This window comes from Schistocerca americana, chromosome 6, assembly GCF_021461395.2.
Source record: "Schistocerca americana isolate TAMUIC-IGC-003095 chromosome 6, iqSchAmer2.1, whole genome shotgun sequence".
NCBI classification, from domain to species: domain Eukaryota; kingdom Metazoa; phylum Arthropoda; class Insecta; order Orthoptera; family Acrididae; genus Schistocerca; species Schistocerca americana.
Genome location: NC_060124.1, coordinates 7,723,910 through 7,745,929, shown reverse-complemented (window position 1 = coordinate 7,745,929; position 22,020 = coordinate 7,723,910). Strand labels below are relative to the sequence as shown.

General features: G+C 39.4%; 1 protein-coding gene across 1 annotated transcript in view; it reads left to right on the top strand.

The window, feature by feature from the left end:
* Positions 1–22,020, top strand: part of LOC124619708 (tetratricopeptide repeat protein 21B-like) — a 266,652-nt gene that overhangs the window by 132,632 nt on the left and 112,000 nt on the right. The gene's annotated exons all lie outside the window — the stretch shown is intronic.

The window sequence follows — 22,020 nt, the reverse complement described above, 5'->3', positions numbered from 1 at the left end:
CCCAAAACATCTTGCAAGTCCCTTGTCTCCTAACCTGCCCCATATCTGTTCTCTTGCCCATGCTCTACTGCCTTGCTCATCCTTTCCTATTTTGATTCCAGCACTTGCTTGTATTTTTCCTTCTGCAAGGGCATACCCAGTCAGAGGCCTCCTACCGTTTTGTCCAGGGCTGCGCTGGACATCTTCAGAGGGGTGTTTCTCCTCCGGTGAGTCTTGCCGACTGACGGGTCGGACGTCCGAGAGCGACTTATATATCGTAGAAAGTGGGCATGACCAGAGTTACACGTGATATGCAGAGATAATCTTTGTCAAAGATAAAACTTAACTATCGATCGAAATCTCGTCACGGATAAAACTGTCTAGCAATTCTGTAGTGCTACTGTCCAAATATCACTAAGTTTCATGGTCTCTTCTTTCCGATTAAAATTATCCCTTATGTTTATATATTTCAATTGCTTCTCTACAAAGCCGTGGGTAATAGTTCGTCGTCGTAGATAAAATTTTTGTTTTGGAAAACTTCACTTGATGATTTCCTGGCTGAAAAGCGTGTTCTGCTACAGCCGATTTATCTGTTTTTCCTAATCGGCAAAGACTTCTGTGTTCTTTTAACCATGTATTTACGCTTCTTTTTGTTGTTCCAACATAAACTTTACCACATGTACACAGAATTTTATATACGCCACTGGCTGATAGAGGAGCGCGTTTATCATTTACAGACCGAAGAACATGACAAATTTTCTTCGTTGGTCTAAAAACAGGTCTAATATCGTGTTTACTTAAAATCTTTCCAATCTGATCCGTTACTTTCTTTATAAAAGGGAGAGAGACTGTATTCTTCCATCGTTTTTCGGACTTGTCCTTAAGCTTTTTGTTGTTTGTTGTTTGGGTGCAGAATTCTGCTTACTTCTTTCTTTGAGTAACCATTTTTCTCAAAAGCGTGCTTCAGGTGTTTTAATTCGTCGTCTAGATACTCCGGCGTGCAAATCCGTCTGGCTCTGTCAACGAGACTTGTAATCACACCTCTCTTTTGTTTTGGATGGTGGTTAGAGTTTTTATGTAAGTATCTGTCTGTGTGTGTTATTTTTCTAAAAATCTGTTGTTTCAATCTTCCATCCGTCTGTCTCATAACTAAAACATCCAAAAATGGTATTTCGTTATCATTTTCTCTCTCCATGGTAAACTGGATTCTTGGATTTATATTATTAAGGTAATCAAAAAATTAGCCTAAGGCTTCTCTACCATGTGGCCAGACCACAAATGTATCATCTACATACCGATACCAGCGAGATGGTTTCTTATCTGCTTTTTCCAAGGCTGACTGTTCGAATTTCTCCATGTAGAAATTAGCTACTGCAGGACCCAATGGGTTACCCATTGCTACGCCATTAAGTTGTTCATAAAATTCATTATTCCACTGGAAATGACTGGAAGTAAGACAACGTCTGAAAAGAGCAATCAGATCGTCTGGAAAAATATCTGTTATAAAATCCACAACTTCATTAACTGGAATCATAGTAAATAACGATACTACATCGAAACTTACTAAAATATCTTCAGGAGTCAGAATTAAACCTTCAATTTTCTCTATAAAATGACGTGAGTCCTTTATATATGAGTCAGTTTTTCCAATATACGGTTGTAAACGAGTTGTTAGATATCTTGCTATTTCGTACGTAGGAGAATTGATAGCACTAACAATCGGTCTCAGAGGAAGGTCCTTCTTATGTACCTTGGGTAGGCCATAGAGTCTAGGACACATAGCTTCAGTCTTCAATAAAGCTCTTTTTTCTTCCTTTTCAATAGGAGTGGCCGATTTTATCAGATTATTTGTTTTCCGTAGTACGCTGGCTGTAGGATCTTTCTTAAGTTTTTTGTATTGTCCTGACATTAAAAGATTCAAAATTTTGCTTTGATAATCTTCTGTATTTAAAATGACAGTAGCATTCCCTTTATCAGCAGGAACAATCACTATGTCTTCATCTGCATTTAAATCTCTCAGAGCCTTTCTTTCGCCATTGGTTAAATTACTTTCTAGAGGTTTACTGCGGCATAACACTCTGGTGGTTTCGATCCGGATTGCATTTGCAGTTTCTTTGGGGAGAGTACGTATACCTGCTTCTACATTTGCAATAATATCCTCAACAGGAACTTTCGGAGGTGTTATAGTGTAGTTTCCTCGTTTTGCAAGAACTGAAATTTTGTCTTGAGATAAAACTCTGTCTGACTTGTTAATAACAGTTTCGGACATCACTATATTATTTGTAGATTCTGCATAAGTTTGTAACTTTTCGAACTTCTTCTTATGCCTTCTAGTAGTCGTTTCCATCATGGTTTCCATAGATCGAAATGTAAGGCAATCTATTTTATTCCATAGGTCTATCTGTATCTTACTAGCAAGGAATAAATGTAACTGCAGTAACAGAATCCATCTCTCGTCTTGTATAATGTATCCTGTATAATTTCCTGGAGCTGAAGAGTTTCATGGACCACGACCTTACATCCCGGAAGGTTTACCAGAAGTTATGTCATCCGGTCGTGAAAGCTTTCGTACTATGAACATGTAATTTTGTCATAACACCCTTCTTGTCTTCCCACTGTCTTTGCCTCAAGAACTACTCATGTTAGTTACATGACAAACAGTTACAAAAACACACAATTTTTGAATAATGTAACAGGTATTGGAATCAGTATTAATAATAAGGTGCTGTGCTGAATTAGTTGTAATAAACAAGACAGTTCAATAATTATTCTCAGAACTGAAGGGAAACCAATATAACCACCATTGTGTTGGATTATGTACCCTTGTCAGAACCTGAAGATGGCCACAGAGATGAAATTGAGGAATTGACATTTGCTCCAGTGAGACCTCACAATCATCCCTGAGAAGGAAGAGATCTTCATTTATGAAGTAGTTTTCAACTGTTGAGAAAAACAAAACCTTACATCGGGAATCACAAGGAAAAAAAAAAGCATATTTGGAATACAGCAGCTGATACAGGAAGAACTATATTTTGATAGTCAGCAAGTAAACAGAAATATTGGACTGGAAAGCATTGTGACAAGTGCACATATTTAATATTATTAGTGAGGGATGTGCTTTCAGATAATATTGTTAATGAGAGCATTAATATACAAGTTTACACAAGTTTTTACAATTCTTTAGTCTTTACTGTGGTCTGTTATAGTTTTTGTTCTCTTCATATACATTATAATGTGGCATCTTTTTACGCCCTTGTCTGCATAGCATTCTTCAGTCAGTCTGTGGTAGAGCACTGCATCCATGGTGCGGAATTGCCTGAGCAGCACTCACTTTGCACAAGTTTTGGAGGCTCGCGCCTCGCCGTTTCTGTCCTCAGTATCACTCACTGAGTGGTTCTGCCACTCGGCTAAGTGAACATGGAGTTATACGGTTTTGCCACAACGTAGAAGCACCAATGGGCCTGGAAAGTGTCACAATGCATTTAGAATTAGAATTTCTTTTTAGCTGTCAATTTTTCCATTTTTTATATGGAGATGGTGTATGGTAGAGGGTTCCACTTCAGTTGTATTAATTACTTATTCAAACCATGACCGGTTTCAGGATTTTAAAATCCCATCTTCAGTTGTATGAAACTGTAACATAGAAAGGAGAGGAGGGAAGAAATATAATGCAACATATCCTTCAGATACTGAAACAAGGCAACTCATGTATTGTACTTGGTAACGCATAACATGAGTCACTACTAACTAAAATGAGCAAACCACGTTGAAACACATGGTTCTATTGAATATGTTCCTTATATAATATGTCACTGGTTCAGGCTTATTTCTCTAAATCCCAGTCGTTTATTAATTGTTTCACCTTAATCACCTTTCCATGCTAGTATTATTTCATCTAATAAAAGTTGCTCAGCCTCATCATGTTAATTTGTCATTTTGCTCCTAGCATCACTATACTTACATTTTAGATTTTTATGATGATTTTTATATTTATATATTTCATTTTACATCACTTGAGCCCATAATGTATCATACATAGGTAATGATTCACTCGTGTAATTTGCCTTACCATTACTTTGTATCATGCCTTTTACTGTCTAATCCTCTGTTCACTCATTTGGCAAATGTACCATTGCCTTTTTGCCTATTACAGCCCATATTTTTACAAGCCTATGAGGTTCAGGCTTATTTTTCTCCCATTCATTTAGTTGTTCCATCTCTTAGTCATCTTTCCATATCATTATTGCTTTTTAAGGCACTCAGCCTGATCATTTTAGTTTGCTATTTTGCTGCTTACATTACTGCACTCACATTTTAGATTCTTGATGGTTTTTAGATATTTTATTTTACATCACTCAAGCTTATAATGTGTTGTACTTGTGATGATTTGCTAAATATGGTCTGTGTTACCATTAATTTTTATCACTTTTCTTACTATTTTCATCAGTTGTTCATTTCTCTTATGTACCAAAACGTCACTTGTTGTTACATGTTTGGGAGTTATTTAGCCTAATGGCATAACATAGCTCGTTCATATTCTATATGTTTTTAAATGAAGTATTGTAAGTGCTTGACCAGTCAGTATAGTTTTTCTATATCTTTACAATAACATTAGTTTACTTGGTTGTACACCGTTGATGCCTGCACCACACTGTACCTTCAGACCTCCATTGTAGCAATCATGTCAGTCGTGGTTGATGATCATACCATGCTGTGCCCGACGGTGGACAGTATGAGTCCAGTGTTTGTTCCTGGTTTCTGTTTCCTTCATCCGAAGTGCTCAGACATTACGCTTTTAGGTCACTTTGATTATTAGGCCCTCTCTATTTTTTGGTTCTACCAAGATGTTGTGATTTAGATCCTTTGCACTGACTGGCCCAACCGCATGTTGTGTGTTACTATCTTTTGCACTGACTGGTCTGACTGCATGTTGTGTTTTACTAGAGGTAGTCTAGTCTTACAGTTTTTGCAGTGTGTTACAATACATTTCTTTCTTCCTGTATGCTTTACTTTCATAAACTGAAGATGGATTTTTAAAATCCCGAAACCAGTTGTGATTTGAAAAAATAATCAATGCAACTGAAGGAGATGTCTCTAAATTAATTGAATACTGAATATTATTGAAGGTCATTGATTTAACTGTGGAACTGTTAATTTGCACAAAAGAATAGCTGGTGGAATAATGCCTTCATTCAGTCCTCTGATAAAATCACAGTGACATTGAGACATGTTTTGAACAGAACAAATAAAAAAGATTTATGGTGAGGAGTGTGGCAACAGGTTGTAATTGTCAACTTATTTATAGTTGACAAAAAAAGTTCAGTCCAGCTACACTGTAAACTCTCATAAATAAATCGAGCAAGTAGACTAATTTACTTTTCTGCAGTGAACGGAAAGAGGAAGCAAGTACAAGGTCTATTGATAAGCAGAGATGGGTCTTATTCGGATAAATTTCTGTCTGGATAATTATTCAAACAAGTAGATCACTCAAACAAATTTATTCGTGAGTAAATTACTTGTAACTTAAATAATGAACAATATGGAACGCCACTGTTTTTTATTTATTTTCTTCTAGTAGCATATTCTTCAACTAGTGCTTGTTCCCTTGGCTAAGAGCGATTTCTGTGTGATAAATAACATATTAATGGAGTGTAATTAAATGTGTTTCGGTGGCTCAGAAGGTTGAGCTCCACACTACAAAGCAAAGGTTCTGCGTTCGCTCCGTCGTTGATTCTACGATTTTTTCTGTTACTTATCACTTCATTTGTCTCTGGCAGTAAGAGAAATGTAAAGTCAAATTGCACCATGTTTCAGAGTGCATGTTGAACTGTAGGTCCCCTTCTAATTGGCCATACAAATCAGTTCAGAGACAGTAGAAGTCAGGGGCATGCCAACATGCCTAGTAAAACACTGCAGTGTTCAAATCGACCTTCAGATTGAGTGCAGCTTTACTTGCTTTACAGCATAACAAATGCAGCACAAAAATACTCTCTAAGCGGACAGCTTCAGCAGTTGCACTGCCAGTGCGACCTAATTCACCTGACTCTGCACTTGCCAGTACTTCCCCTTCCCCCTGCAAACATACAGAAGTACTGTACATAAGTAGCCAGAGATGAGAATGCAGCCAGCAGAAACTCTGCAGCACCTTTCTCAGTTGTACCAACACTATCGAATATGGATGTCTCGTTGATCTAATTATGCAGTTTGCTAGTGTTTGTAGTACTGCAAAAGGAGTGAACAAAGTTAGAACTCAGTTGCTAATGAATAACATTAACAGACGTTAAAATCTCAAGAACTCTTAAAACGTTTGTGGTATGCTGCTGGACATTCAAAAGTGTTTTAGGATTAACTCAGAGTAAGCTTTCAGTTAAAATCTGAAATAGGTTTTTGATGCCTCATGCATCCATGCAGTTACGTAGAGCATTGGGATTCAAAAATTTTTGATGAGTCACTGTGTTTAAGTACATAAAAAATTACATAATATTTCTCCACAATGGCTACTTTTTAATGGAGAAAGCTCCAAGAGACGATTGGAAGACAATTTTTTGCCTTTCTGTGCCTACTGCAATTATTGCCATAATGTCTTACCCACAATTTAAAAACAAATTGTTCACTTGTATTTCTGTTCATGGTCAAGGGAGGTTGAAACAAATTAACGACATATAGCATCCAAAAAAATGTAGGAGAAATCCGGTCGTATGTTTGGAATGATGTTATGACATGAAAATAAAATTTTATTTTAATTTAATGTAGGAAGTGAATGTAACATGGAAAAACTACAACAGAATTGACAATTTCTGCAGCAGAATTGACGATTTCTCAATTTTTACTGAAGGACATTGTAAGTTGAAAGTAGTGTATCATTATCATGAAATATAGACTAATTCAGGAGATATAATGCACCAATATACTCTTTGCATATGGATAACATATTTTCTTTAGTGTCACTGTGGCAAATCTTCAGTAATCAAATGAAGTTTCTGATGAGATATTTGACAAGAAGAGGTGTTTTGAAAGTTAATTTAAAAGCAATGAAAAGTACATTTGTTTCGTAAACGACAAAGATTTGGAGCAATAAATGTTGTTAGATTTAAATTTATCAATTATTTGTAACCTTTTCTATCCGCAGATGATGAATAATTTTTTTTTTTTTTTTTTTTTTGTGTAAGTGAATAATGTTTTGAATAATATTTTGTATTCAAGAGTAATGAATTACAATTTTATCTGTATTCATTATTAGTCATTTGACAAACTTTTGACCATCTGGTGGTAAGTAAAGTGCACTGCACATGCACAGAGTGCAAATTCACAGTGGGCAAGTGAATGCAAGCACGTGACATCCTTGTGGCTGTGAACAAGTACTCATGTGGCTGTGTTGTCCACATGGCTGTGTACAAGTGCATACTCAGCTGTAATTAGGTGAAATGGCATTGGTAATCTTTGGCAACTTCTGTCAAAGTATGCAAAATGTATTCACACTCTCTCTTGCACACTGTATCTGCCTGAACATCACATGGATGGGCTACATATTTGTAGTGCTCTAGTTTGTGGAATCTATTGTTGACACATATTGTATGAAGAAACCTGTGAACTGCGAGTCTTGTTGTTACATGTGCCTGATTCCTATATTCTCTAGTCCTGCTGTCTTCATCGTGGCTGGTGTGTTGTAGAGCTCTAGTTCTGTCTGCTCATCCTTCTGGTCCATGATGTTAATCAGTTCCTTATATGGTCTTGTGGAAGATGGCAAGTGTTGTTATCTAATGCTCTCATTGTTTTTTCCACTCCTAGTATCTATTTCAGGACCATCGTGTTGATTTTTTCTATGATTTTCATATTGTTGATCTTATGTTCTTTCTGTACAATCTCTGTTCCATACATAATGACCGGTGACACTGCCACTTTGAATAGCGACATAGTTGTGCTTGTTGATAGATTAATTATGTTCGGGATATTGTATGAGGCTTCAATGGTTGCTGCTGCTTTTTCCTGATTATGCATACCAAAAGATGCTAGTGCTGTCTGTAATGATTTCCAGGTTATTTATATTTCCTCACTATTTACAGCGGTTCATTGTGTAGAGTTATTTTGTCTTTGGGTGACTTTTTCCTCCCTTCCTGAATATCATTTGAACTGTCTCTTTGTTTACGTTATGTTACTTTCTTTTGCCCAAGTGTCTAGTCCTTGTAGTGTCTTCTGTACCTCCTTCCTTACCACAGTTCCTTTCACTATGTCATCTGCATACCAAATCATTTTTGCTTCTGTATCTTCCTCTGCTATGTTTGTTACATCTGCTGTGTAGATGTTGAACAGTGGACTCATAGGTTCTACTTGGAGAAGTCCATTCATCTGTATAATTTTCTCTGGAACTTCAACATAATTGTTTATTTGGATCAGATTTCGTTGAAGGCATGTCTTGATTGTTCCACTAGTTGTTTTCCATCTCGGATCATTCTTTTCAGTTTCTGTATTAGGTTTCCTCTATTTACAGATTCGAATGCTTTCCTGAGATCTGCAAAGTCTGAGTAGTACTTTCTGCTCTGGTGTCTCCGTGTGTCTTCTGTCTGTTTTGTTAAATATTTCACTGATGTACCATGTTACTGCCCTTCATAAAACCCAATTGACAATCCAGAATGTGCCCCTCAAATGCTTTGAGTAGTCTTTTGTTGAGTATTTAATGAATATTTTGAAGAAAGTATTTTCTAATGCCACTCCTTTGAACAACTTCAGGAATGCTTTGTCCCCCTTCACTTTGTACAGAGTCCACAGCTCATGGTCTAGTGGCTAGTGTTGCTGCCTCTGGATCACGTGGTCCTGGGTTCAATTCCTGGCTGGGTCGGGATTTTCTCCGCCTGGGGACTGGGTGTTTGTATTGTCCTCATCATCATCTTGTCATCATTTGGGTAGTGGCGAGACTGGAAATGGAAAGATTGGAACTTGTACAAGTGCTGATTACCACAATGTTGAGTGTCCCACAAACCAACGTCATTATCACTTTGTACAGAATGTTTATGGTCGATGTTTCCCCACATTTTTCCTGTCCGTAGGCCTTTATTCATTACACCCTTCCATAGTTTCTCCCTGTTGAGGGAGTCACTGACGTGTTCCATACATATGTTGTCTTGATCAGCCACTTTCTTGTTTTTCTTCTTTTATTGCAAGTCGTAGTTGTTATTAATTCACAGTTGTGTGTAGTCTCTGTTGCTTCCATTTTATGTACATGTCTTTTTTTAATGTTTATTTGGTATTACTGAGTAATATGTTTCCCATTTCTTTGTGTGAATTTGTCTTGTTGTGAGTGAGACTTTCTTCTTCATTGCTATGAATGTGTCTGATTTTTGCATCCATTGCTGTGTTTCTTGCCTCTCAATTGATATACTCCATTGTTTTCCTTTCAATTGTAGGTTTGCATTTCTTCCTTTTTCTGCATATGCTGTTAAATCTTTCTGTAGTCTGTGTGTCTTTGCCATGTCTAGCATCTGTAGGGTTTCTTTCTTTTCGCTCATGCATCATTGGCCAAATAATTTTTGCACTCGCCTTCTTCTTTCGATTTTCGTGCTTCTGTCCAATACTTATGTGGATATTTTCAGGATTTCCTCTGGTTTTCATTCCTGTATTAATTCTCCTACTCTTTCGATGTTATCTTTGTTTTGCTCTATTCTATATTTTGCTTGCTACGTTTTGCTTCATATTCTATATTACCCTCAATACCAGTCTTGTCTAGGAGTTTTCTTACGTTGTTTGTGTGGTGGGTGTTTTGTTTTAGTCTTACTGTGGAGAACCAGGCCATCTTGTCTGCTGCTTTCAGCTCATAGTGTACTTTCTTGGATCCTGTGGTGAGTTTATGTTGACTTGTCTGTTTTCTCCTTTTTCCTGGGTGTATTGTTTCTGAGTCAATTTTGTTTCTGATGGTTTACTTCTGCTTCTTGTGCTCTCTCAGGTCCATTTCATCACAATCATCCATTGATGTTCTCCTTCCCTCTGTGTCTTGGTCTGGTTTGGAATCATAGTCTTCTTGATTTCCTTGAGTTTTTGCAGTCTTCCCTTGTTCGCTGACTAACTAACTGTGCCCGAACAGGTTTCAGAAGGCCCAATGGTACCGACTGGCTGCTGTGTCACCTCAGGCATTAGGCGTCACATGGATGCGGGTATGGAGGGACACATGGTCAGCATACTGTTCTCCCAGCTATTGTCAGCTTTTGTGAGCAGAGCCGCTACTTCTCAGTCAAGTAGTTCCTCAATTAGCCTCACAACTGCTGCGGTGCAGGACAATGTTCAGCGAGATTTAAAATATCTCCAGGCTCAAATATTAACACCTGCATCATGACCGGGTGTAACAGTGAATGCCATAGTGGAGCAGCAAGAACAGTTTGAAGCAACAAGGCATCTATACACCAGTTTCAGCAGTTCACCCCCACAGCATTTCCAATTGCCGGGCACTGCCATTCACCCGCTCTCAACCATGCACACAGTGTGCCGTGATGGAAAACGTAGTCTGACAACAGAACGTGGCAAACGATCGTGAACAATTCGTACTGGTGATAAACGGCTTAGACCAGCAAGCTAATACATTAATATTGGACATAGCAGTAAACCCACTGTCACACGGAGCGTACTGCAAACTGAAATAACCTAATCTCGTGCTGCACAAAATCTATTGACCTCAGAGTCAGGCAAGTACTATACCAGAAGAAGCTGGGTGACATCACACCATTGGAACACCTGCGCAACTTAATAGACGACTCAGCAGTGGTTGACAGTTTGCTGTTACGTGATTGGCAGCAGCAACTTCTGGCTGAAGGGTGGACAGTGTTTGTGATATATGATTAGGGATCACCCTATAAAGTACTACAGGCTGGAGTCGATTGCGACAGTTGCAGTGGCACCATCAGAACTATCGGAATGAAGACAACTGAAACTACAACTCTGAACCGTGTGGCCACAATGCCCATCGAGTGTTTCAGACAAGATCAGGAGCTTAAGAGCTACAATGGTGACAATAAGGTGCCAGTAATCGAGATCAGTTCCAACCAGCGTTACCACCACATGATACACAACATCAGTGGAAGGACTCATACAAAGTGTGCTAGTATCACAAACATCGGCAGAGGTGCTACAAAATGCAAATCACTTTGCGCTTACTTAAAGGATCAAGGTGTCTACAGAACAGTGTGACGTCTGCATGCCTTAATAACAGCCACCTCTGTGTGCAAATTCTACCAATTTGAAACCTCTGTATATATCAGACAAACATACTGGCACAATGCTTGGATACCAGAATGTTCCCTGTTAACCAAGCACCTTACCACAAGCAAGATGTTTGTCTATGTTTAAAGGCAGTTGATAAATCATCAGTCAACACTTATGGGCATGAAGTATGCACCATCAGTGAGGGTTTCTCAAATCAGTTCATGTAGTCCTTTGTGATTGCTGATGTCTCAGAACCTATATTAGGCATCGACTTTTAGGCATTGACTTGCTAACACATTTTGCACTAGCAGTTGACTTACAGGGAGTGTGATTGTTAAGCTTGGTGGGTAACAGTGCAGTGTCAGTGACTAAAGATCATCTGACTTACATTGTTCTACAGGGAACTCAAAACACGTTACCCTTGAAGGAACATGGAAACCTTCATACGAACATGTAGGAGAATTAACAAATGTGCCACAAGAGCAGGTTCATTGCAGTAAGATCAAATACAGTACACTGAGGTGACTAAAGTCATGAGATGCCTCCTAATATTATGTCGGACGTCTTTTTACCTGGCGTAGTGTAGCAGCTCAATGTGGTACAGACTCGACAGGCCGTTGGAATTCCGCCACAGAAATATTTAGCCATGCTATCTCTATAGGTGTCTCTGATTACGAAAGCGTTGCTGGTGCAGGATTTTGTGCATAAACTGACCTCTCGATTATGTCCCAATAAAAAATTGACGGGGGTTCATGTTGGACGATGTGGGTTGCCAAACCATTCATTCAAATTGCCCGAAATGTTCTTCGAACCAATCATGACCACCTGTGGCCTGGTGACATGGTGCATTGTCATCCATAAAAATTCCTCTGCTGTTTGGGAACATGGAGCTCACGAGTGGCTGCAGATGGTCTCCAAGTAGTTGAATATAACTTTTTACAGTCAGTATCGGTTCAGCTGGACCAAAGGACTCAGTCTACTCCATGGAAACACAGCGCACACCATTATGGAGTCATCACTATCTTGCACAGTGCCTTGTTGTCAACTTGGGTCCTTGGCTTCATGAGGTCTGCACCTCACACACGAGCCATATCAATTGAAATCGGGTCTCATCTGACCAGACCATGGTTTTCCAGGTGTTTAGTGTCCAACTGACATATGTCATGAGCCCAGAAAAAGCGCTGCAGGCAATTTCGTGGTGTTAGTAGAGGCACTCACATCGATCGTCTGCTTCCATAGCCCATTAACACCAAATTTCATGGCACATTTCTAATGGATACATTCATTTTATGTCCCACATTGATTTATGCAGTTATTTCACGCAGTGTTACTTGTCTGTTAGCACTGACAATTCTACACAAACGCAGCTGCTCTTGGTTGTCGAGTGAAGGCTGTCCGCCACTGCATTGTCCTAAAATTTTGTACTCTCGGCACACTCGTGACACTGTGAATCTTGGAACATTGATTTCCATGACGATTTCTGAAATAGAATGTCCCAAGTGGCTAGCTCCAACTACCATTGCACATTCAGAGTCTGTTAATTCCTATTGTGTGGACATAATCATGTCGTAAACCTTTCCACATGAATTACCTGAGTACAAATGACAGCTCTACCAATTCACTGCCTTTGTATACATTTTGTATCTGATACTACCACCATCTGTACACAAATGTATTGCTATCCCATGACTTTTGTCAGCTGAGTGTATGGTACACTACATCTGCCTCACGCCAGGACAGGCTGTCCCACTGTGCTCACACAGAATTGCACCCAAAAGGCTGACAAATATGAAGATGTTCTTCAAGGAGACATTAAAGTTGAGAGTTATTTTCCACTTGGATGGCTTATAGTCTTCACCTTCGCTCCCACACCTCACCCACATGTCAAACCACAATAATTCCAGAGCAGATGAGTCACGCTTCTCAAATGCCAGCAGAACACTCTCCACAGTTGATGGACATAGTGGCACAACAGCTGACAGTCAAAGCCGCATCCAACCCATACAAGAGTCAGTTCGCAGATCAAGCTCAAACACCCAGGGCATCCCAGATGCTTTGCACTTTCGGGGGCGGGAGGAGGGAAGGGGCACTGTGTGGCCGCGATACATTTATGTGTAGCTGTGCGTCGTAAAAATAGCAGGTTGCACAAGTAAAACACTCTGTGTGGTTCTATGCTATTCCATATCATAATATGTAGAAGAATAAGAAGCAATCTTTTCAGATACTGGTGGTAATAATGGTGGTTTTGACATCAGGTACCCAAGATCATCAGTGTGAGATGGTTTGTAGGTCTGAAATTCAATGTCTCGATGTGTGGATGAACAATTCAAACTTGTGCTTTCAGTTTTCTTAGGGTCTCTCAACGCTGACATAGTTAAGTTACACAACACCATGGCATATGCTACAATTTGGAGCCTATATGCTACAATTTGGAGCTCTCTATAGTTCAATTCTTTTATCTTGGCGGCTCGCGCATGCCTGCCCAGACGCGGGAGATTGCTGCGTTGCCAGTTACAAATGACACACGCACCAAGAGAAGCAGCACCATAGTATAGTATAGTTCGCAAACTTACGCTTAGGGGGGAGCGCGCAGTTAATGAAGTAAAGCCACCACGGCCGCATTAACCCTTCGCTGCTACAGAGACGTGCTCCCCGCATTCCGCGCTGTGCGCAATTTTGTCATCACTGCACTGCTCGCCTGTGCAGACACATGGTGTTCCGACCGCTTTGACACACCTTTCATTCGATTCCACAAAAACTATTTGGCCCAAAAATTTGATTTTTACACATCTTATTGGCTGATACCTTCCCCCGTAAATGACTTGATTTTGTTTCGAAGTTCAATGCAGTTATTGTGCAGCATTGAATGTAGTAAACCATTGCATGAAATTTTGAAGAGTTGGCGGAGGTAAAAGTCCATAGCGTATACTTTCCGTATGGTCGATTTTAGTTGCCTCAATGTTGGGAATGAAATGTGGGCAAGATACCTAAATTTCATATAAAATTTACTGTATAACAATATACCATTTCAGTACCAGATAGGTGTCGTATGTAATATTGAGAAATATTCTGTCTTTCGCGACTGTAATAAATGTTTTATTTATACCAGAGTCATTTTGCGTTTTTCTAAAAAGTTCTGATTAAAACAAAGTTGGCGAAGTACACAAAACTGAATTGCGGACGTAATAAAACATAGAAACTAAAATATATTGTCAGTGAGGCGCAGTGCGCAAACGATTTGTGTTTGTCACAACAGACAGCAAATACTTGCCAAAACATAGATCAGTCAACAAAAACATTGAATATGATGATGTTGCCAAAGCAGCGAAACAAAGAATTGCGTCAGACAATCAGGTAGCTCGGCAACGTACGAGCCGAAATTGTGCTCTAAATAATACTTTTAATTCTGTCGCAAAAGCAAATATCTCAATATGAATAGTAAAACAGCGACTGTGGAAGAGAAGATAACATGAATATTGTATGTGTGCCTTTTCATTGTTTTTAATTGCTGTGAAAAGAAATATTAGAGGACAAAGTTAGAAAAACCGAAAACCTATTATGATTATAATGAAGAGACAAAGCACTAGAAATTTCAAAAAAATTACATTCAAATGAATAAAATTCATGAATAAGACACTTTGATATTGTTTTTAAATAAAGAAAATATTACGTACTGAAGAAGGTTTGAACTCAGACCCTTTTGCTTAGCAGCCAAACACCTTACGCATTACACTAACGCAGCTCCTCGTTAAACAGAACACCTGGAGGACTCTAAAATATCACGCAAAATACCGACAAACACTGTTGGTATGACTATGAATTACTCATGTTTCGTCGAAGTACTATAGAAAATAAACAATTACCGCTGTTCTTTATTGCGAAAAAGTGGTTCGTGAGAATGATAGAAACACCTTTCCTTGCTATCACCTGAATTAGGAGGCTTACTGCTTGTTCGGTTTAATTAATTAATAGAATATGAAGCAATTGGTATAAAGAATACTTTTTCCAAACTTTCAATAAAAGAAAGTCTGCTATCAAGACATTGCTTTTGTTCAATTACTTTATTTATGACTGAACGTTTCTAAAACTGAAGACACTCGTCTATGCTCACTGGTCTGCACTGCAGTCGAGCTCTGGCAACGTCGTTCTCTGTTCATTGGCTGATTGTGTTTTGTGACTGTTTTAAATAGATGTATTTTGTGTTTATTAGTAGTGGTTTTCGTTGATATGGTTTTGAGCCTCGCTACAATGACCTTGTGTTCACTAATCTCTGTATCTGTCATGACGCTCTCTATTAGATCAAGATTATTTGTGGCTAAGAGGTCAAGTGTGTTTTCGCAACCATTTACAATTCGTGTGGGCTCATGAACTAATTGTTCAAAGTAATTCTCAGAGAAAGCATTTAGTACAATTTCGGAAGATGTTTTCTCAGTGCCGGCCAGAGTGGCCGAGCAGTTCTAGGCGCTACAGTCTTGAAGCGCGCGACTGCCACGGTCGCAGGTTCGAATCCTGCCTCGGGCATGGATGTGTGTGATGTCCTTATGTTAGTTAGGTTTAAGTAGTTCTAAGTTCTAGGCGACTGATGACCTCAGAAGTTAAGTCCCATAGTGCTCAGAGCCATTTGAACCATTTGTTTTCTGTCTACCATCGGCTTTGAATATGTATTTTTGCCAACAAATCGAGGGTATATTGATGTCTCCACCAATTATAACTGTATGAGTGGGGTACTTATTTGTAATGAGATTCAAGTTTTCTTTGAACTGTTCAGCTATTATATCATCTGAGTCGTGGGGGTCGGTAGAAGGAGCCAATTATTATTTTGGTCCCGCTGTTAAGTATAACCTCTACCCATTGTAATTCTCAGGAACTATCTAATTCAACTTCACTACAAGATAAGCTACTACCAACAGACACAAACACACCACCACCACCGGCCGAAGTGGCCGCGCGGTTCTGGCGCTGCAGTCTGGAACCGCGAGACCGCTACGGTCGCAGGTTCGAATCCTGCCTCGGGCATGGATGTGTGTGATGTCCTTAGGTTAGTTAGGTTTAACTAGTTCTAAGTTCTAGGGGACTAATGACCTCAGCAGTTGAGTCCCATAGTGCTCAGAGCCATTTGAACACCACCACCTTTCGAAAACGGTTTGCGCCTCTGTAAAAATTTCGTCATACTTTATCTCCGGCTTTAGCCAGCTTTCTTTTCCTATAACGATTTCACCTTCAGTGTTTTCTATCACCGCTTGAAGCTCTGGTACTTTTTCAACACAGCTACTACAATTTACAACTACAATACCGACTGTTGCTTGTTCAATTCTCAGCGTTTCTTTGCCCTGTACCCTTTGAGACTGGAGCCATTTTTGATCTTTCCCAAGACTGTCTAACCTATAAAACTGCCCAGTCCACGCCACACAGCCCCTTCTCTCTGTGTAGCCACCTCCTGTGTGTAGTGGACACCTGACCTATTTGGCAGAACCCATATCACCACCACCCCATGGCGCAAGTCAAGGAATCTGCAACCTACACGGTTGCAGAACCGTCTGAGCCTCTGATTCAGACTGTCCACTCAGCTCTGTACCAAAGGTCTGCAATCAGTCCTGTCAACGATGCTGCAGATGGCGAGCTCTGCCTTCATCTTGCTAGCAAGACTGGCAGTTTTCACCAACTCAGACAGCTGCCGGAAACCAGGGAGAATCTCTTCCGATCCATAGCAACATGCGTCATTAGTGCCAACATGAGCCACCATCGCAGTTGGCTGCACCCTGTACCATTCATGGCATCCGGAGGGACCCTTTCCACATCTTGGATGACTCCCTCTGGTATGCACACGGAGTGCACATTGGCTTTCTTCCCATCCTTAGCTGCCATATCCCTAAGGGGCTCCATCACCCACCTAACATTGGAGCTCCCAATGACAAGCAATACCACCCTCTGCGCTTGTCTGGACCTCTCAGGAAGACCAGCCACTGCCACAACAGCCGAGACTGTCTGCGCTGGCTCAGAAGTACTCTCAGCAATGGGCAGTACCTCAAACCTGTCTGGACTCGCATTCGGGAGGACGACGGTTCAATCCCGTCTCCAGCCATCCTGATTTAGGTTTTCCGTGATTTCCCTAACTCGTTTCAGGCAAATGCCGGGATGGTTCCTTTGAAAGGGCACGGCCGATTTCCTTCCCAATCCTTCCCTAACCCGAGCTTGCGCTCCGTCTCTAATGACCTCGTTGTCGACGGGACGTTAAACACTAACCACCACCACCACCACTCAAACCTGTTACGGAGGTGTAAGGGTACAGCCTTTCAGCCAGCACCAACTTTCGCCTTCTGCCCGGTTTGCCGTCAGGTAAATGTCCGAATCCGAGGGTGCAGTGGCATCAGATCCCAGGTGATGCTACAGGTTCCAGAGGCGCCAAAGTGTTCGCCTTGGATGTCCCAACGTCACCGCGGCCCAGGGCAAAAGCCTGGAGCCTGTCGACCACGGCCAACACAGCTTCCAGCTGTGTAGGGATGGTGGCCAATTCCCCCTGAATCCATACACAACAGGCGCAGTCCGTATCTATCCCTAACAATTTTTTTTCCTCTCTTTTATCTCACAAGCCGTTCAAAACAAACAGACAACTGATGACTACACAAATTTACATTATATAGGTACTAAAACGCGATCCTACAGCTCTCAAATACTATAATATGCCTGAAATTTGTGAATTAAACTATGCAAGTACCCAAAAACACACAAGAAATTAAGAATTAAACTATAAAACATATAAGTGAGCTAAGAGTGTGACTTGCTGCTGGCTGCTGCTTATCCAATGGCGGCAGGGCATTTACTCTTCCGTGACTTCCTTTAAAACCGTCAGTTGATTTATTGTGTAATGGTGGCTCTAGTGCTCGTTCCTTGCTCACATCATTCTCATTGTTGGTTTCTAAGTTACAATTGGCAAAGCTTGCATTTAATGTGTTGGGAGGAACTGGAATACTGTAATCTCTCTTTCAATAATTTAATTCTGTTGTAATGACTCCCCATGATGTGTATAATTATTTAAAAATAGAATGTATCCAGCATTGTCCTTGCTTTTTGCTGTTGTGATTACAGATTTGCAGTGCATTTCTCATAATCATTTACTTTTCCTTGTCCTTTATACTGTAATGTGGCCTATCACAAGACAGGAGGATTTAGTTGTGGTATCTACAAATATTTTAAACTTTGTTAGAAACGGTGTTTTCCTTGGAATATTTCTTACAATGTTCAGGGCATATTTTTTGAAAGACTTCAGTTAGCACACCATAAACATATTGTGGTTGACTTATTAGCTTCCATATAATGTATAGTTAGCTCATTCCATTCTATTAAGCTTAATCTAGATCGTAGTTTGTTTAGCTTCTGTTCATTAATGGATCTGATCACCCTTCCATGACAGATATCTGTATTGTTATCTGTAGAAATGGTCAGAAAGACTTAGTTTAATTGTACCAGATTGTATTTCGCTAAATTGAAAATTATAGGAAATAATATGCAGGCATGCAGCCAGCCTTTCAGTCTTGTCATTTATACAGTATAAAAATGTAGTATAAACCCTGTAAAACTGATATCAATATTAATGTCAGCAAATATTATCTCTCTGCAAGTTTTTTTCTGGGGAAGATTTTCTATGAACAAATCCATATTGTGATTGGGAGGGTTGATACACAGAGAAGCTATAATTTCTGGTCTTGGAAATAGTGCAGCTGCAGCCCCAAAATTAGATTCTGTACAAAGGTCAATTACATGTGTAATTTCATAATTTTTTTGAACACTGTTATGAAAAGGGCGCAGTGCTACTCATCATAGTGATGACACATTGAATTGGAGATAGGTACGATGAAAAGACTGCAATGAGCTTTTGGCCAAAGCCTTTGTCAGAAAAGAAAACATGTACACATTCACACAAGCTAGCACATCTCATGCATACATGACCACTATCTCCGTCTGCTTTGTTTATGTGTCTATGAGGTGTGCTTGCTTGTGCAACTGTGCATGTGTTTTCTTGGAACAGTGCATGTGTTTTCTTTTCTGAAGAAGGCTTTGGCCAAAAACTTAATGTCTAACAGTCTTTTTGTTGTGTGTGTGTGCATCTCAACATGTCATCTTTATGGTGAGTAGCAATCTACCATTTTCATAATACTGCTGACATTCCGACTTGGACTTTCCATTGTTTAGTGTATTTTAATGTAGGCTGAAATGCCACCATATTTCATATTTGTTCTACAATAGCCTGTTACTAATTCATTGCTATTTGTACTTATTCTAATTTTCCATATGATAGCCAGTGTTCATTTACCACAAGCACAGTACAGTTTAACTTTTCCATCAGTATTGGAGGAATGTGCATTAACAGGCAGGAGCAATAAACTTGTTTCATAGGTAGGTGGTATTAACGATTCTGCTTCAGAATTATGAAGATTACATACTGTATTTGCCTGTTCTAGTTCTTGTACATGATTTTTGTTTGGGAACTGCAGTGTACTCAGTCATATTTAATGTGCCATTAAGCTGATTATTATTATTATGTAAATTATTTAGGGGTCAATTAACTTTTACTCAAACTACTACCTTCTGGCTAGAATATTCTTAAATACTCCTAATCAGTGGCAGCTGCTGAAAATACATTCTGGGTGTTCACATATTTTTAGATTCAGATAAATTAGAGAGTGTGAAATTAATAGCATCTGCTGTATAACGTTTATACTTATCAACAACTTCAGAAACTACAGCCACTGCCAATAATAATAGCGACAGTAATAATAATAATAATAGTAATAAAATACATATCTGATCTGACAACAGAAAGAATTGTTTTTGTGGAATTTTGTTGTTTTGTATGTAATTAAGTACAGTTAAGGGCAATAATGAAATAATGTACAAGCTTCTGGGTGTTCACAGATTTTTAGATTCAGATAAATTAGAGAGTGTGAAATTAATAGCATCTGCTGTATAACATTTATACTTATCAACAACTTCAGAAACTACAGCCACTGCCAATAAAAATAGTGATAGTAATAATAATAATAATTAAATGCAGACTTTGCAAACAACAAATAGAAACAGTAGATCACATCACAAGCGGATGTACAATACTAGCAAATACAGAATACCCCAGAAGACATGACAATGTAGCAAAAATAATACATCAACAGCTTGCCTTACAACATAAACTTATAAAACAACATGTTCCCACATACAAGTATGCACCACAAAATGTACTGGAGAACGACGAATACAAATTATACTGGAACAGAACCATTATAACAGATAAAACAACACCACATAACAAACCTGACATCATACTCACCAATAAAAAGAAGAAATTAACACAAGTAATCGAAATATCCATACCCAATACAACAAATATACAAAAGAAAACAGGAGAAAAAATTGAAAAATACATCCAACTGGCTGAGGAAGTCAAAGACATGTGGCATCAGGATAAAGTTGACATCATACCAATTATACTATCAACTACAGGAGTCATACAACACAATATCCACCAGTACATCAATGCAATACAGCTACATCCAAACTTATATATACAACTACAGAAATCTGTAATTATTGACACTTGTTCAATTACCCGAAAGTTCCTAAATGCAATGTAACATATACCATACAGTTAAAAAGACACAAGCAGACATATTTAAAGACCATATAATATGGTCTTTAAATATGTCTGCTTGTGTCTGTATATGTGTGGATGGATATGTGCGTGTGTGCGAGTGTATACCCGTCCTTTTTTCCCCCCTAAGGTAAGTCTTTCCGCTCCCAGGATTGGAATGACTCCTTACCCTCTCCCTTAAAACCCACATCCTTTCGTCTTTCCCTCTCCTTCCCTCTTTCCTGATGAGGCAACAGTTTGTTGCGAAAGCTTGAATTTTGTGTGTATGTTTGTGTTTGTTTGTTTGTCTATCGACGTGCCAGCGCTTTCGTTTGGTAAGTCACATCATGATTGTTTGGTAATTTTCACATCTGTCAACACCTGCTTTCTTTGGGGTTGGGATTATTATATTCTTCTTGAAGTCTGAGGGTATTTCGCCTGTCTCATACATCTTGCTCACCAGATGGTAGAGTTTTGTCAGGAGTGGCTCTCCCAAGGCCGTCAGTAGTACCATGGAATGTTGTCTACTCCGGGGGCCTTGTTTCGACTCAGGTCTTTCAGTGATCTGTCAAACTCTTCACGCAGTATCGTATCTCCCACTTCATCTTCGTCTACATCCTCTTCCATTTCCATAATATTGTCCTCAAATACATTGCCGTTGTATAGACCCTCTATATACTCCTTCCACCTTTCTGCTTTCCCTTCTTTGCTTAGAACTGGGTTTCCATCTGAGCTCTTGATGTTCATACAAGTGGTTCTCTTATCTCCAAAGGTCTCTTTAATTTTCCTGTAGGCAGTATCTATCTTACCCCTAGTGAGATAAGCCTCTACATCTTTACATTTGTCCTCTAGCCATCCCTGCTTAGCCATTTTGCACTTCCTGTCGATCTCATTTTTGAGACGTTTGTATTCCTTTTTGCCTGCTTCATTTACTGCATTTTTATATTTTCTCCTTTCATCAATTAAATTCAATATTTCTTCTGTTACCCAAGGATTTCTACTAGCCCTCGTCTTTTTACCTACTTGATCCTCTGCTGCCTTCACTACTTCATCCCTCAAAGCTACCCATTCTTCTTCTACTGTATTTCTTTCCCCCATTCCTGTCAATTGTTCCCTTATGCTCTCCCCGAAACTCTGTACAACCTCTGGTTCTTTCAGTTTATCCAGGTCCCATCTCCTTAAGTTCCCACCTTTTTTGAGTTTCTTCAGTTTTAATCTACAGGTCATAACCA